We start from the raw sequence: 16,804 nt of genomic DNA, 5'->3' as shown, positions 1-16,804 counted from the left end.
AGTGACCCTGCTGTGGCAGGGGGGTTGGACTAGATGATCTCCAGAGGTCCCTTCCAACCCTATGATTCTATGATTCTATGATTCTATGAGTTGTGCGTAATCTGACAGATTCAGCTGTTGCTGTGATCTCTGCTTGTCCTGCAATAAGCGCTGTTAGGGCCGCCTGGTTCACCTGAAGGAATTCTCTCCAACAAATATTTGTGTGCCTCAGGAAATGGCACAATTCAGTACAGCAGGTAGTAATCTTTCTAGGCATTAATATTAATCCAGGCCTTGGCATCACGTCAACAAGCTGTGCTGCCTGGAAGCATTTTCTCTATGAGGTGATGTACAGCTAAATGATTGACCATTCTTGGTTATCAATGAAATACTTCATTTTAGGTCAATTGAAAACTGAAAAGTTTTAAATGATCCAAGCACCATTTTCCTTTTCTTCAGTGTGGCTGTTACATAGAAAAAGGAATTATTTGCCCAGCTCTACTGAAGATGGTATTTTTTTACTGTTCTTCTGTTATCACCTGAAACAATCAACATTTAGTCACAATTCTAGACTTGTCTGTGGCACCATTTCTGCACAGTTGGGACAAAAATCACCTTCTTAATTCTAAATCTCTGCAAATTGTAAGGGAAGTTTGGAAGACAATAACCAAAGGCCCAAACAAGAATGAGCACTGAGAACTGAAGTGCTGGTCCTTTTACTACTATACAAAGGCCTTGTTTTGTGACTAATACATAATAAACACTTATTTGCATGAAGTACATTTTTCCCCCAGAAGATACTATAGAAATGACTGCAAGTATTCAACTGAAACTTATAAAGGGTTGATAACGTGAGGCACAGAAAATGAGCAGATGAAGGTAGAGCCTAAGACGCAACGCTTGCAGAGCGGTAAAAGGAGGAGCCAAAAAAGGAGAGCAAAGAGCACTTATCTGCAGGATGCATATTAAGACTTCCTGCTATCTGTACTTCTGGAAAAAAAAAATTATAAAATTGGAGATACAGACGTACAGCTGCAGCTCTTCTCTAAGCTGATAAAAACAAAGAAAGAAATAACTTCTTTGAAAAGCGCAGAATGTTTGTCCACTTTGAATACTCAAAAGTCTGAATTCTGAAGTCCTTTTCACAGACAAAGCTGAATTATATATTCTTTTGTCTGAGACTACAGAAATAAAATCAATTTTTTTAACTTGTTTATGCATTTGTCAGTACATTGTTGTGTTTGCAGGAATGGGCCTGAAGTCAATTTCCGTTGCCAGTTTTACATTTCACACAGCAACAGTGAAGAAAAAAAATACTTCCGAAATAGGAAAATATGTTTATATGAAAAAAGAAATGGGCACAGAAAATCCAAGGCAGGAAAACACCTGAAATTATTTTTATAGTATTTTTGTTAAAATGGACTATAATTTCCAAAGATAATTTTCCTTTAATCAGCACAATATAATAACATATATTCCTTCTCTAAATAAGATAAGTGCAGTATGTAATAGCATTGTATGAACCAGAGAAGAAGTATCCAGTGAACCTTCTGCAGTAACATCCAGCTTGTCCTTCAGGAGTTTCACTAGACAAACGTGGGATGTGCAGGGTGGGCTTTTTCAGAGTGTGCTCTGTGAACGTGCACTGTGAGGATATGATACAAATTGGGCAGTAACTGAAATTGAAGTTCATGTAAAACAGAAATTGTGAAGGGTGACTTGTGTAGTGTAGCATGGAGAGCTCAACTCCCAAAGAAAACAGAGCCAGATACGCTCACTTTGGGATGACTTTAACATTTGACTAAGTCAATTGACACTGAGTTATTATCAACTCCTACTCACACTGGGATACCCATCATCATCAGTGTCTCCTTTGCAGAGATGCTGCTTACCCAGTATTCATTCATCCTTCAGCCCAGGTGGAGTACTTTGGAATTGACCCTATTGTATTCCACACCATTTTTTAAATCCTTTTTTCTTTCTTTCCAATTTTAATGATCATTGTTGATCTCAACAAAGACCCTAGGCCAATTTTAACTTTTAGAGTTTGGCCCAATACTTCTTGCAGGGATGGGAAATGTTTCTACTATCTTTAGAAAACATGCAATCAGTGTCTTCACAACCAGTTTATCCCAGAGAAAGTTGACTAATATCAAGATAATTAATCTGCATTAGCAAAATCACTGAACCTGTTCCACAAAATACAGCTTGGAACAATGGCATTATTTGCCCAGAGAAATTTATTCTGGTGGACTACACATCTCAGAGTCAGTCCCTGTGTTTCCTATTGCTTTTTTTGTATTATATTCTTTGCTGATTCATTTGGGTTTTTTCTGATATTTTCTAAATTTGCATTTACAGTCTGAATTTAATTGATTTTAACATTAATAAGTCATAAAATGGTAAAGTTATCAATCAATATAACAAGCTATCAAAATAATGACAATTATAATACAATTAATAATTGTGTAATGTGATTAGGGGTCTGGATCATATGACTCCAGCTGTCTTTGCTTCTATACTCTGCGTCCTCACCACAGTGGAATGTGGCAGCGTTACCAGGGTGCTTTGATATTTTTCGTCCACGCGCATTAGGAAGGAGTTGTGTAGAGTTTTTGATACAGGTATGTATCTGAATATATTTCTCTTTCTCTACAGCTAGGACATTCATCTTGGCCTCACAATGGGAAACCTTCAGACATCTCTGGTGAAATTCCAAGGCTCAATGAAACGATCAGCCTTTAAAACTAACCTCAAATCATGACCTGAATGTCATGCGAAAGTTTTAGGGAGTGTAATTTTGAGGTAAATGCAATGCTTTTCTATGAAGCTTCTTTCTTTCTTTCTTTCTTTTTTTTTAATGTGGAGAAATTAAGCTAACCTTAAAATAACAGGCTATTTTTTAAAAGACTTACAATTTTAAACCAATTCTATTACTTCTAAGCTCTTTGTCTTGGAAATACTGCAGAGTGGAATTTTCTCATGAGAAATTCTACCTCTGTCAAATGGATTTGATGAAATTTTTTTTAAATTGAACTTAAAGTTAGTGGTGATTAGTGTCCTAAGCAGAAAATCATAAACTTTAGCCAAGAAAAATTCCTACTGTGTTTTCTAATTCATTTTTATGTCGCAGTAACATTGTTCGTTATTTCAGACCTACTACTGTGGTTTATATCTTCCTTTAAACATGCCAAATACTAACACCTCCATTGCTTCTAGTTAGGTTTTTTTTCACTGCCTTACATGATAAATGTCACTGAGGAAACAGGAACTCTTTCCTTGCACAGTCTATTTAAAGAAATTCTCACATATTTCCTATTGAAAAAAAAAGAGCCTAGGGTGCAAAGTTTGGGAAAGAATGAAATAGGCAAAGTCACAATGTAAGCATGTCCAAACTCAAGAAGATCAACCCACTTGCTGTAAACATAACCTTCTCTCATGAAAGATGCATCTTAATCGGTTAATACCATATGAGTCTCAAAGCACACATGAATCTTCTTTCTCTGCAGTGTCCTTCTGATTTCTTCTTGTGTGATGATTGATGACTAGATAAGGGTATGACACAATAGGTCCAGGGACTGCATCTTCCAGGACAATTATTTTTAGGTGCTGAGGACAGACATCCAGGACTCTGCAGGCAACTGTGTTTCTATTTATAATCAGCATCCTTTTCTTCAGCCAAACACTCCGGTTTAAAAGCCAAGTGACACTTGATGCTACATGAAGCTTTCCTCACAAGACCATTAAAAAATTTAAAAGTCTGCAGAATTTGTGTTTAGAAAAATGATCTAGTTAAATCCCATCTCCATCCAAAGTTAGATTAGACCAGTTCTAAAATATCATCAGGCTGCAGCAAGAGGATGTTAGTCCTTTATAAGCAATTGTCTATTGTGCCTTTTGTTATGCAGAGAATTCCTCCATAGACCAGTGGCTAAAGGAAAGTCATATCAGGGCTGCTTTTATCTCCGTGTTTATGGGAATTCCCCCCAAGAATCATAGAATCATAGATTTATGTAGGTTGGAAGGGAGCTTTCAGATCATTAAGTCCAATCATCAACCTAACACTGACAAAAACCATCAAAGAACCCTTTGCTGCTTGTGCTGGAGCCACCCCCTATATTTCAATGGGCCAGCACCAGGAAAATAGCAAGGGAAGAGTCTGATACAATATGTTCGTTAGTTTTAAAATGCAAATTCACTGTTGACAGAAGCTGTATTTGACACTTAGCAGAGGATTGTATTGTCCTCTGTTTTCTACATTCCTTCAAAGCTAAATAACTTTTTATTTTAGTGCTCTTCTTGGCAAACTGCTTTGGGGTCCATCAACTTCCTCTGGAGTCTGTCAAGCACTCCTACCCTTTCATTAATTTTTGTGCTCATATTCTCTTGAAGAAGGAAGCTTCACATATTCCTGAACAAGCAATAAAAGGTTACTGTTTAATCCCCTGGACCTCTGCAGAACTAATTTACTTTCCTTGCTGCTTTTTCCTTCCCTTACTTCCCCCATTTATAATTACATTAATTACATACATATAAAAATATGCTGTCTCTTTGACATTAATTACTTGGCAGTGAAGATTAATGAACTTTGTAAAATGTTCAGTGTTACAAATTCATAAATGGCTAACAACCTGCATGGGTCACCAGAGTAGTGGTAACTCAAGTAATGACCCCAGAAAAGTTTTTTTAGTAGCCAAGAGAAAAAAGCACCAAACCAAACAAAACACTAAAAAAAAAAAAACATGCCCAAGAGAAATAAGAAGCAGCTTGGTATACAAAATGCTATGCAAAATATCTATGTAGATGAAATTTTCGTACTCTGTAGCCATTTTGCACTAGAATAGGTAGCCTGTAATGCTTTTTTTTTACCCTAACAATGTTCAATTTTGCTAAAGTTTTGCTCAGGTTTCTCCCTAGGTTTTGAGCCCTTTTTTTCGTTTTTTCGTTTTTCCGTTTCTGAACAAAGGAGAAAGCCTACCACAGAGCAGAACAATGATAGCATTGTTCTTGCAAATCTGTCAGGGTTTTCACAATTGTTTGACCAGACATACCTTTTCTGCGACAGAAGACATTAACACTGCTATAACTGGCTTGTTATTAAGACGGGAGCAGCACAGCAAATAGGTGCAATATTAGGAAAGTTGGAAAAAAGTGCTTCAAACATTAGCATGACCATGACTGTTATGTAGTTTCCTCAAACTTATCCTGTGTAGGCTACATCATCCCTAGAGGGAGGAAGTCTTCTGGTAGGAAACCTAAGAAAACTCCAGGGCCATTTTCCTGCATCTGCTTCTCATGTGCCATTGGGGTGCAGAGGAGAAGGTTGGAGGAGCACAAAGAAGAAGAAAGTGGACCCATGGGGAGCAGTTTGCAAACACTGTACCTTCCAGAAACTGCACAACAAGGGATTACAGCTCCCTGGAAATGTGACTGTGTTGGGACGTGCTGGATGTCCTGGCACTGCAAGCCTGTGGAAGATTAAGTCACACAGCATAGTCTAACACAGGCTGTAGATGACTTAGCTTTTAGTTGGTACTGTAGTAAATAGATGAGGTGTGTCTGAAAGTGGTGACCATCACTGGTCTTCTGTAGTTACAGTGAAATGGCATAGGGAAAGGGTCAACAAAAGCCATTATTTTTATAATATCCTATTCTTTCCTCGCAAAAATTGTGTGTGTGACTAAGTTTATGTGTGGGGGAAAATCCCATTAGAGTGAACCACAGCCCCAGCAGCGAATGAAGCCAGGCTTTAGAGGTACTAGCAATATATTACATGGAAGTTCCCCAAAGGAAAAAAAAACCCTAGTATGCCATGACTGTCAGGTTACATATAGGTAGGAAAATTGTGTCATTCCTGTCTCAAATTCCAGCTTGACATATGTACATGACATACGCAACACGTATGTGTGTACGAAGCCATTTCAGCACTCCTTCCAGTTATGGTCACAGTCTCTGTATAGTTAATTTCACCTGAAGTTCTGCAAGTACTGCTGTCTGGAATATGAAGTCAATACAATTATTCCCACCTTGAGCATATACTCATATGCTCATTTGAGCATATACTGAAAAGTTCTGTGAGGCACTTTTAAAGAAAAAAATGAGATGTATTTGAAATTCTCTGTAACTTTATCTTGAGACATATTTTGCAAAGATTACCTATGCTATTAAAGCTCTTCTCTTAAATTATATCATGTAGTAAAATTAAATCCAGTTTTGATGACTATTATGTGATCGAAACAAAAATGTAAGATGGCCTAGAATTCAGTCACTTTGTGATTACTAGATTCTAGATTCCTCTGTCATCTGCTTTCAAAATGCATTTTAGTGTTTACTGCTGTACATATCTACTTCATAGTCTTTTTTTCATCACAACAATACCATGTATTAGGGAAGTTCCATTACTCTGAATTTATAGCTTTGGTATCGAGGAAAAGAAAAGTCACAAGGAAATGGGTGACCAAGCTGGGCAAATTTGGAGTCTCAGACAGGTGACCTTAGAACAAAACTGTCCTTTTCTCCCTATAGTCATGTAAAGGCATGTACAGGACCTTATCTCTAAGTGCATGGACATGTACGTTGACTTCCAGAGGCTTGCGTTTTATGCTTGCAGCTGGCTATGGGCATAAGACTTTCCAGGACTAAAGCCTTAATACCCAGTGGACTCCATTCAAACACTAGCTCACTGCATCACTACCCTCCTTAAGGTTCCCATGAAAGATTTTGCCACCTATATCTTCCTGTGTAAGTACATTTGCTGTGGTTTAACCCCAGCTGGCAACCAGGACCACACAGCCCCTCCCCAGCGGGATAGGGAGAAGAATCAGAAAAATAAGGAAAACTCATGGGTTGAGATAAAGACAGTTTAAAGCAAAAGTTGCACATGCAAGTAAAGCAAAACAAGGAATTCATTCACAGCTTCCCATCAGCAGGCAGGTGTTCAGCTGTCTCCAGGAAAGCAGGGCTCCATCACATGAAGTCGTTACTTGGGAAGACAAATGCCGTTACTCCGAATGTCTCCCCCTTCCTTCTCCTTCCCCTGGCTTTACATACTGAGCATGACGTCATATGGCATCCCTTTAGTCAGTTGGGGTCAAGTGTCCCGGCTGTGTCTCCTACCAACTTTTTGTGCCCTCACAGCCTGCTTGCTAGTGGGATGGTGTGAGGAGCAGAAAAGGCCTTGACTGCTTAACAACAACTAAAACCTCTAGTGCACTACCAACAGTATTCCCATCCCAAATCCAAAACAAAGCACTATACCAGCTGCCAGCAGAAAGTAAACTCCATCCCAGATGAAACCATGACAACATTGTAGTTTGTTTATATTTCTGCAGTTCTTTCTCCTTTTGGATGACTCATTGTGTGACTGACAGACATTTTTCAGATAAAGTGTTCAGGAAAATTATGCTTGAAGTTAAACATTGTTATGTTGAATTGCGTGGCTTGGTTTAGCTGTACAGGTCAAATGCACAAGTGTGATCACTCAAAGTGCAAGTGGGTCACTACTTACTATCCCTTTGCTCATCATTAATTCCAAGATAACTCTGGTTCTTTGTTGTGGGAAGGAAAAAAAGGTCTTTGAATGCACTTGTATACAAACTAAACTCTGATGCCAATAATACACCTGTGGTAGCAAGGGCTAACATTAATTACGCATGTAAAGTTTTGCAAGATCAGGCCTTAGAACTTTCCTGAGTGCATAAACCTAGTTTTCCTTAGTGGGTAGGTGTGTATTTCATCCAGGCTTTCTAAAATGTTGAGTACCTCAGTTTGCCAGAGCCAATTTAAGCTACTTCAAAGGAATTCCATTTTACATAGATTGTGCAAGGAACGAGTTTTTGAATGTATAAATCAGAGTCAGTTTAGTTGTTTCACACTAGGTACCTAGAAATATCTTGAACTTTTAAAAAACATATAGATGTGTTATTTTATTTTTCCAACAGTTAAGAAGAAAAGGAAAATTACATCTGATCTGGGAGAACAAAACACAACACACAGGCTTTTTCTTATATTTTTCTTTCTTCCCTAGATTAAAAATGCTTATAGAGGTAAAGAATTTTCCCAAAAGTAACAAAAGCCTCATGTAGTCTATTTAAAAAAGAAAATTGTCATTTTGACAGAGCTTTCTTCTCCCAGGGTTTCAGTTATGGCTGTCTGGCAAACAACATACTAAACACATTCATCAACAAAACCATCAGTATGTAGAAGGAACCAACTACATGAAAGACATTGCAATAAATGCAGTCATTGCTTTTACAGGTGAACTCAACTCATTTAAAATTCAAATCCTACAGCTTAGAAACATGAATTATGACAATTTCTCCAGCTGATGATTTCTCTGATCACACTGGAGCAAAGAAAACAGTGTAGGAAACCAACTTCTGCAACTATATTTCAAGTATAACTTTAGTCATTTTGGAATAAGAATATTAAAAATGTAAAATGAAACTACTTCAGAAGATAACATCTTTTTATTTGTTGTCTTGCACTGAAGAATTATTCCTTAAATGTGTCAGCAAAAAAAACCCCACCCAAACACTCATTGCTTCATAAATCCTAGAATTCCTAGGTTACACACCAGCAACAGAAATCTGAAGGGCTTGATTTTTGACTCAAGTCCAATATATTCTTCCATCAACGGTAACTTTGGAGTAGAAAACCCCATATTTTTAACCTTGGGACTGGTGACACAGCGTGGCCCCCCTGAGCTGAACTGAGTTTTATCTCATCCCAGATATGTTTTCTTAGTAAAGAATAATAACATACTTAAGAAGTAATGAGAACCTACTGAATACATTTTGGGAAGACAATAACCTATTTGTGTGTTTCCCTTCAGAGGATTTTGTGTGTTTTATTAATTTATACCTGGCTGTTTAATAATTGCCATATGTGAATTAAAAATGAGCGTGGTAAGTTCAAATTCATGGCAGTACAGAACGCCAGCAGACGGTACTCTGTGATACTGAGATTTTTTTCTGAATTTAAAGCCACAGGGTGTTCCCAGGTCACCTATTCTGGCCTGTAATATATCACAGGAGAAGCACCATTTACGGATTGGCCTTCCAGTCACCATTATTTGAATAGTGTGGGTAAATCACTGTTTAGGTGTACCTTTGCAGAATCTGTGAGGATTCACTTGGCAGATGCTTTTCCCCAGGTGATCCCAGCATCTGTCTGAGCAGGGCTGTCTCAGCTTGATAAAGTAGGAGAGTGCATATTATGTAGGTGGTGCAGGTGCAGATGGAAAGGGGACAAGGCTGGCAAGACACTGTGCAGCTGGAAGATGTTTCTTAGGTCTTTATAAATGACTGACCCCCTCGTACTCTGTTTTCCTGTATCCATTGTGATGCAACTCAAGACTTGAAATAAATCAAGTTACATACTAGTACTGTAGAAAAAAAGAGTGATGGGAAGGAAATTTTTGAGGTCAAAATAAGCCTGAAGCTTATCTGGTATATCCACTATACCCTGTCCTAATGCATTATTAATTAAGTAGTGAAGAGGGTGAATATTATATGTTTTGATCAACCTTTTTGCAATTACTTTCACTCTCATTGTGTTTATTCAAAGTAATTAAATAGATGTATAAGGCCACAGAACTGTGTCTTTATGCTCAAATGAACAAATAGAAGCAACAATTGTTTAACTTGGCAACTATTGTGTGGCAATGATGAATGTGGAAACAAAGATGCAAGAAAGAGGCATCAAAATGGAAGCTCCTTTCCATCTGGTTGCCTCTTCATTTAAGAGAAGTTGATGTGGGGGCACGGCATCGATAAAAGTTAACTGGATTATCATGAATAGGAACAATAGTGCTTCTATTCATTTACGTGAGAGCTGCACCTTTACTGTTCATGCAATGGGAAGAATATCAGGAGGCCACCCTTGCAGAGTGGGATTCCGGGAGCCTGTGGTTTTTGCTGTGTACAAATGCATGAGTTTGGCTACCTGTGCCAGGGTACCCATGCAGCTAAGGCAGAGGGATGGGTAGTAAGGAGCTCCTGCACTACTTCAAAGGACACCAATTAGTCTCTACAGACAGTGGGAAGGCCTACAGCTCACTGTAGCCTGTGCTGACACTCTCTGAGCTACCTAGGAAGGAGCTGGATCCCAGCTAGATGCCGTGTCCAGTTTTTAGCCTGACCCAGTCAGTGTTGCTGACATGGATTCTGTGTAACACTATATGACTTCTGTGTCAGAGAGAATTTGTGTCTGGTGAGCTTGGAGCAGGTATAGGCAGGGAAGCATGTGTCTATCTACACCATCCACATATATATATACACATATATATATATTCATTCCTCCATAACTATGAAAAAGCATACAGAGGCATTGCCCTGATGCAGTAAAATGCAGTCCTAGAGAGGACAGTTGAATGGGAAGGATATACTCGGTACGACTGACTCCACAGGACCCTCCCCAGGGCCAGATGCCTCCGTTATTTTCATTAATGCCTTCGGAAAGCAGCTGACAACTAAAGCATGTACGTGCTGGACTCCACTTCCTAATATCACTTGTTAGCCCTCTTTTATCATCATAGCCCTGTTTGTCTATTACCTTCATTCTTGCCTTGCATGTTACTTTGGTCCTCATCAATCTTAAAGACATGTTGTCCACAAACTGACAAAACAAAAACACTCTCAAGTATAGATTAAGTTTTAAAAAATCTTCCTGCTCTGTAGCCTTAAAGGCAAAATTGAAATAACTGCAGGAAGGAACAGCCTCTTGTATTCTCATCAGTAATACTCCAAAAATGGTCTTTGCTCTCCTCATGGGCACACTCAGGAGTCCCATGAGTCCTGTGGGGACCTGGCTCTTGTTTTGGCTGCAAAGGAAGGCTGTCTGGATGAATTTTGCAATAGTTAAAGAGCAGTTCTTCTTCAAACACAGATTTTACTTTCTCATGTTTTAAGGCTTTAATGTCTTTTACAGTTTCAGTTCCACATGCAAATGTTCATCCAAGTTTTGATTTTTGTCTGGAATTCAAACCACATTTTAGAATTCTTAAATTCCTCCTTGCATTCCACTCACTGCGATTTAGATTTTTTTTTTTTTCATCAGGGCAAATTTGCTTCTGGATGATTTGGGAGTGCACAAATGATGGTGGAATTATGGCTGCCTTAAATCACTGACTGAATCAACTCAGCAGTTAGTTGCTACTTCCAAGGTGAGATGTGTACCTGGGTGAGAGGTTATATGTCACTGCCCATTTCAGAAGTCACATATGTTGTTTTGTAATGGCATTGTTCCCTTGTATCTACTGTACCTATGTGTGGTTTTATCCCATAGATAATCTCAGTCCAGTTTTTGATTGCATGCACAGTATGTCGGAGAATTGTGCTTTTCTCTAGTGATAAAAGGAAATCCAACAAAAATATTCAGTTAATGTTATGCAGCAGCAGCCACATCAGCCTGTTGAAGCTTTGTACATACGAACCAAAATTGTAACAGGGATATTACTACACACCAGTTTAGTCCACGGCCTGGAAGTGGTGTAAGAGAAGCTTGATTAAATCACCGGTTCTTCACTGACTACAAGCACAGGAAGAAATTATCTCTTCCCTCCCTCCTTCCCCCTTCACCTGCCAAACAAAAGAAATTTAGGCAAATATGCATAGATGGGCATAAGATAAAGGGGGGAAATGAAAAACATAAGCAAGGAATGACAAGAAAGTTTTTTAGAAAGTGAATTAGCTGAGGGGAGAAAAGCAAGGAAAGCATCAGACTAACTACCGCTCAATAGAAATGGAAAGCAATTAGCAGATGACAGTAAGAAGGTCAGAGTTTTCCTTGTCTTTTTGGCGAAAGTCTTCACTGAAAAGATTGATTTTAATCAGGTGTCTGGCTTAAAAAAAACAAGTTAGAGAACACAAAAATTTACCCTACATCATCTAAGTGACTGAAGGGCTTTTGAAACTGCAGGTAGTTACTTTTGAAAATCTGAAGGAGCCAAGCTAAGCTCCCAGAAGACCAGAAAAAGACAAAAAATATGCCTCTCTTTTTAAAAGGGGAAGTCATCATCCGCCCCAACCAAGGAATTCTGAGCTCAGATACTTGCAATTTCCATAAAGAAATTGAAATATAATGAAGCAAACCTTGTGTAAACACATAGAAGGTAAGAGAAAGAAAACTTTTAGCAAATATATTTTTTCAAACATATCTCAAACCAATCTAATGCAACTCAGTAGCAAGCTCTATATTACAAAGGCTCTTCTAGCTATCTCGTTTAATATTGTTGAAGACAAACTAGGAAAATATACAACTCTTAGGCGGATGGACTGATGTTGGAAAACTTCTCGGAGAATAATTATTGAATGTTCATTGCCAGGTGGGAAGGAATCTCCTCTTGGCCATGTTCTTCAGTTTCTTCCTGAGTGGCGTGGGTGGTGAGGGACTGCACTGACCAGGAAGGGCGGTGGAAGGGTAGGATCCAAACTCCAGCTACTCAAGGCCCATTGAAGAAATGGTGCAACTCAAACAGGGCACATTTCCTCGAGAGCAAGAACTAAGTGCGACCTGCAGGTTCCACAAATACAGGTTAGAGAACAAGTGGCCAGACAGCAGGTCTGTGAATGGCACAGGGATTACAGTGGCACACAAGGCAAGCAAACAGTAATGTTGTGCCACTGTGATAAAGCACGTGTCCTTGGATGTATAAACAGCGCTATTATGTGCGAGGGACATGAAATAATTCTTCCTATTTGATCCTGGTAATATGTGAGTGGACCTGTGTGCAGTGTTTATTACCTAATTTCAATAAAATATGCATAGCTGGAGAGAAGTGCATGGCAAGCAGGATTTAGAAAGTACTTTGAGTGAGCAAAAGCTAAAGGAAGGCTTGGCGTTCTTTGGTTTAGAAAACAAATAGCTTAAGGCAGACATGAGATCACATTTCAAAAAATTAGCTATGAAGACAAAGGGAATAAGGTCTTTCCCATATTTTCTGTGGAAAGGACAAAAAGTCATAAGTCTTAAAACATCTGTCAAGACTGGTATAAGTATAGCTGAACCTGCCTTGGGGAGGGACAGGAAATGGGTGATCTAAGTGCTTTCCAGTCCCATGCTTTGTAAACTATAGCTCTGTTTCTATACCTATATTAAGGAAGGTCAAGATTTTAATTTATTATTGGTGGTGCAATTTTTAAGTCCCTTTATTTAAAAGCAGGATTTTTCGAGTATAAATAATTGGCAGCATGCATACTTAGCTGACTTAGAGAATAAGTATAAGAATTGAGTAAGTCATCATTCCCCCATCCGGTCTCAGCTGGACATGACCAGAATCAATGCAAGAACCTGAGTCAGATCTTTAGAAAGGCTTCAATTATTTCGAATTGATCTCATTTTAAGGTGTTACAGTCACACTGTGATTAATGGCTCTCTAATCATGGTACAGTTTTCCAGTAGAGCTGTCACAGAGAGTCCATTTCTAAAGAGAGGCTTTGGGCTTTATTCTAGAGAACAAATGGGCAGTGCTGACCCACGAATAAAGAAATTAGTGATAACTGTTAACATTTCCACACATATTTGCCCACCAAATCTTCCCACTGAAACAGGTCAGTGTAACCACCCACTTCAGGTGTTCATGCCTGGAGTCTTACCCCCACACACCACATCGTCTCTTGCTGATGAAGTCTCAGCTTGAGAGAATCTCTGTGTTGTCTGAGTCAATATGGGAACTTGAATCCACAGTGCTCATATGTTTGCGTATTGAATATTAGAAACGGGGCTTTTTCAGGGTCTTTTGCTGGAGCATCGCACTTAGCATCAGGAATTGAACCTTCACTTGGACAGAAAGAGAGAAGGGCATCTGTAATCCCACTGCTCTGTGCTCTCACAGGGATGTTAAAGTCCCTCCATGAAAATTTTTGAACTTAATTGTATGTATCTACTAATCTATCAAGACAGATGTTTATTTTGCCTCTCGGCCATTTGTTTACACAAATACGGTGCTGTCTTTCTGCCTGTGGGTGAAATATCCCTGACTGAGGCATGCACTGGCCATTCCCACAGAAAGTTCATCCCTGTGGCAGCACAGGTGAAGGAAGGCTTAATAACATTTGCAAAATGTTCAGGAGCTGTGACTGTGCTTGTCTTTCAAAAAACTCGCATATTAAACTGTTGGCCATTGTCTGCCTTCTGGCAGCTCTGTGCACACCACATAGCAGCAACTGAAGAATTTGATGCGTAGGATAACTGTCAAGTGATGCTTTGAGATTATCAGTGATGCTTTAAACAGCTAATGGCTTGTTCTGCTGGTGAAGCAGGGAATTTGAATCTTTGGGCATTCCTGGTGTCTCTAAAATCACTTGTAGATCACTAAGGTGGCAGACTCAGGGCTTTGCATCTCTGCATAGAATAACAGAATAGTTTGTGTTGGACGGGATATTTAAAGATCATCTAGTCCAACCCCCTGCCATGGGCAGGGACATCATTCACTAGATCAGGCTGCTCAAAGCCCTGTCCAACCAGACCTTGAACACTTCCACTGGTGGGGCATCCACAACTTCTCTGGGCAACCTGCTCCAGTGTCTCACCACCCTCATCATAAAAATTCTTCCTTCTGTCCAGTCTAAATCTATGCTCTTTCATTTGCTCACGTCCAATTTTTCAACCACCAGTATCCCCAAGACTTCTCCACAGAGCTGCTCTCAGTCCATTCATCCCACGGTCTGTACTGATACTGGGGGTTGCCCCGACCCAGGTGCAGGACCTTGCAGTTAGCCTTGTTGAACTTCACGATCTTCCCACCTCATGAATCCCTTGGAGGACTCAGGCTTGGCTTGTTCGGTAGCAGTGTTATTGGTGGCTGCTCCACCTGTGCCTCCTCCAGGTATGCCAGTTAGCAGGAGAAGCAAAGGAGGAAAAAAAAAAAAAAAAAAAAAGCAGCATGTGTGCTATTTGTTCACAGCTTCTAAACATTCAAGAAAGCCTAACATAGGAATGGGATTTAACCTATGTCTTTGTTCTTTCCATTTTGAGTTAGCTTAAGCGGGGTTTATCTGCTGAACTCTTAGCTTCTGAAAATATAACTAGCTCTCCAGACTCACTTTATTGTAAAAAAGAGAGAGAAAGGGTATCTCAAGAGGGCAATTTTTCTTATTTATTTTAGATGCCTGTCCTGAGTTGCAATGATTCTCTCTGGGAAGCTAGCAGCAGGTTAATATTGTGGAACCCCAGATGACCGACTTTTGACTGAAGTGCTTGGGTTGCACACATAGCACCTGTTCACTTACACCTTTTTGCCCTTTTTTAATCACAGTCTTGGTGTGAGTTTTCCCCACCTTTTTATTTTCTTTTGGTGATTTATTATGTTTCCTATTCTAAGGGTCTCCCAAGATCTGCATTATCCCAAAATATCAGTTGGGTAAGTGCTGCGTGATAGTGGAAGTAGCATCCCGGATGAGTCATATTTGACATACATAAAAATTATGCAGAAACATATAACTAAATTATGACTAATACAGGAATGACACACTGTCAGACAAGTCAGGCAAACATAAGTCACTACCTATAAACGGAGGTGCTGGAATCAGCTGAAAAGCAGTTAACTCTTTCAACCTGGAACAAGACAACCTGTGTTTATTGATCTCTCTCTTTGTGCACGTAAGGGGAGAGATTGATCTGAAAAGTCTAAGCTCTTCTGTGAATGGCCTGTACTCAGCAGTTTTCAAGGCAGCAAAATCCATCTTGGTCTTTTACATCAAACTTCGTGGGTGTGACTGGCCTGGGGGTAGACGCAGGAGAAGCGCGAGCTCTGGGCCTGTGAGTACTGCAGGTACCTGCCGGCCGTGTGGGCTCAGCTGCTCTGAGGTGCCCAAGGTCCTCTGGTCCCTGCCAAACAGGGAGACATTCTCAAGCTTTAACGTGGAGCTGCAGTGAGGCAGCACCACAGGGTATACGGCTGGACAAATAAATTCTTATGGGCCCTGCAAGGAGCGTGGCCATGGTGCTGTGGTGCTGTGCTAATTAGCCTCATTTGAGTTAATTAACAGACTTGTAAACTGAACTCAGTCAAGCGGTGCTTTTGCCTCCAGTCCTGGAGGAAGCTCATTAAGAGCCTATTCCGGGGTCTCTGCATCAAGGACTATTACACCTCCCAACAGCATCCTTCAAAAGGCAGCAACCTAGTGCCAGTCTCTAACTTCCTTCCGTGCCACCAGAGCAATCTGGACTCAGGAAGCGTGGTCCTGCAAAGCGATGTCGTCACAGGCAGGGCTGCCAAGAGGGTCAAGTGCCTGGAGACGGGTCGGGGAGCGTGGCAGTGCCAGCAGGCGCTGTCAGTCCAGGGACAGCACCAGCATCGGCGAGGTGACCGAGGGGCCGCCTGCGGCGCGGGCTGCCCCCAGCAGCGGGCTGGCAAGCAGGGGGCTTCACAGCAGACAAGAGCTGCGGCACTGCTGCTCTCTCTGTTACGCTGTGTGTTGATCTTGCTCGGCTCCCAAGGAAGCGGGTTTAGCAGCAGCAGCTGGAGCTCTACTCTTGTCTCGACTGTTTTTTTCCCCCCTGAAAGTAAGGAATTAATCTTTTCAAGTACAGTCTAAAATATAGTCATACAAGAGCTTTTCTTATAAAACTTTTCAATGAAAAAGAAAAGGATTAAGGATATCATTAAAGTAAAAGCCTTCCTTAATACCTTATATCAACACAGCCTTAACCGTTTTCATTTTCTTCCTTTCCTGCATTATTAATAGGACTTTTCAAGATTTTTAATGGTAGTCGTTGCTGTGGAACGAAGCAGACCGAAACCACTGTTCAAAATCCTGCACCTTTTTTACCCGTTTGCTGCTGTATCTAGCTCTTGTATTAACTCTTGTGACTCTTGTCCCAT

This window comes from Rissa tridactyla, chromosome 1, assembly GCF_028500815.1.
Source record: "Rissa tridactyla isolate bRisTri1 chromosome 1, bRisTri1.patW.cur.20221130, whole genome shotgun sequence".
Classification (NCBI taxonomy): Eukaryota; Metazoa; Chordata; class Aves; order Charadriiformes; family Laridae; genus Rissa; species Rissa tridactyla.
The sequence above is the reverse complement of the archived record's forward strand: the minus strand, read 5'-3'. Positions refer to the sequence as shown.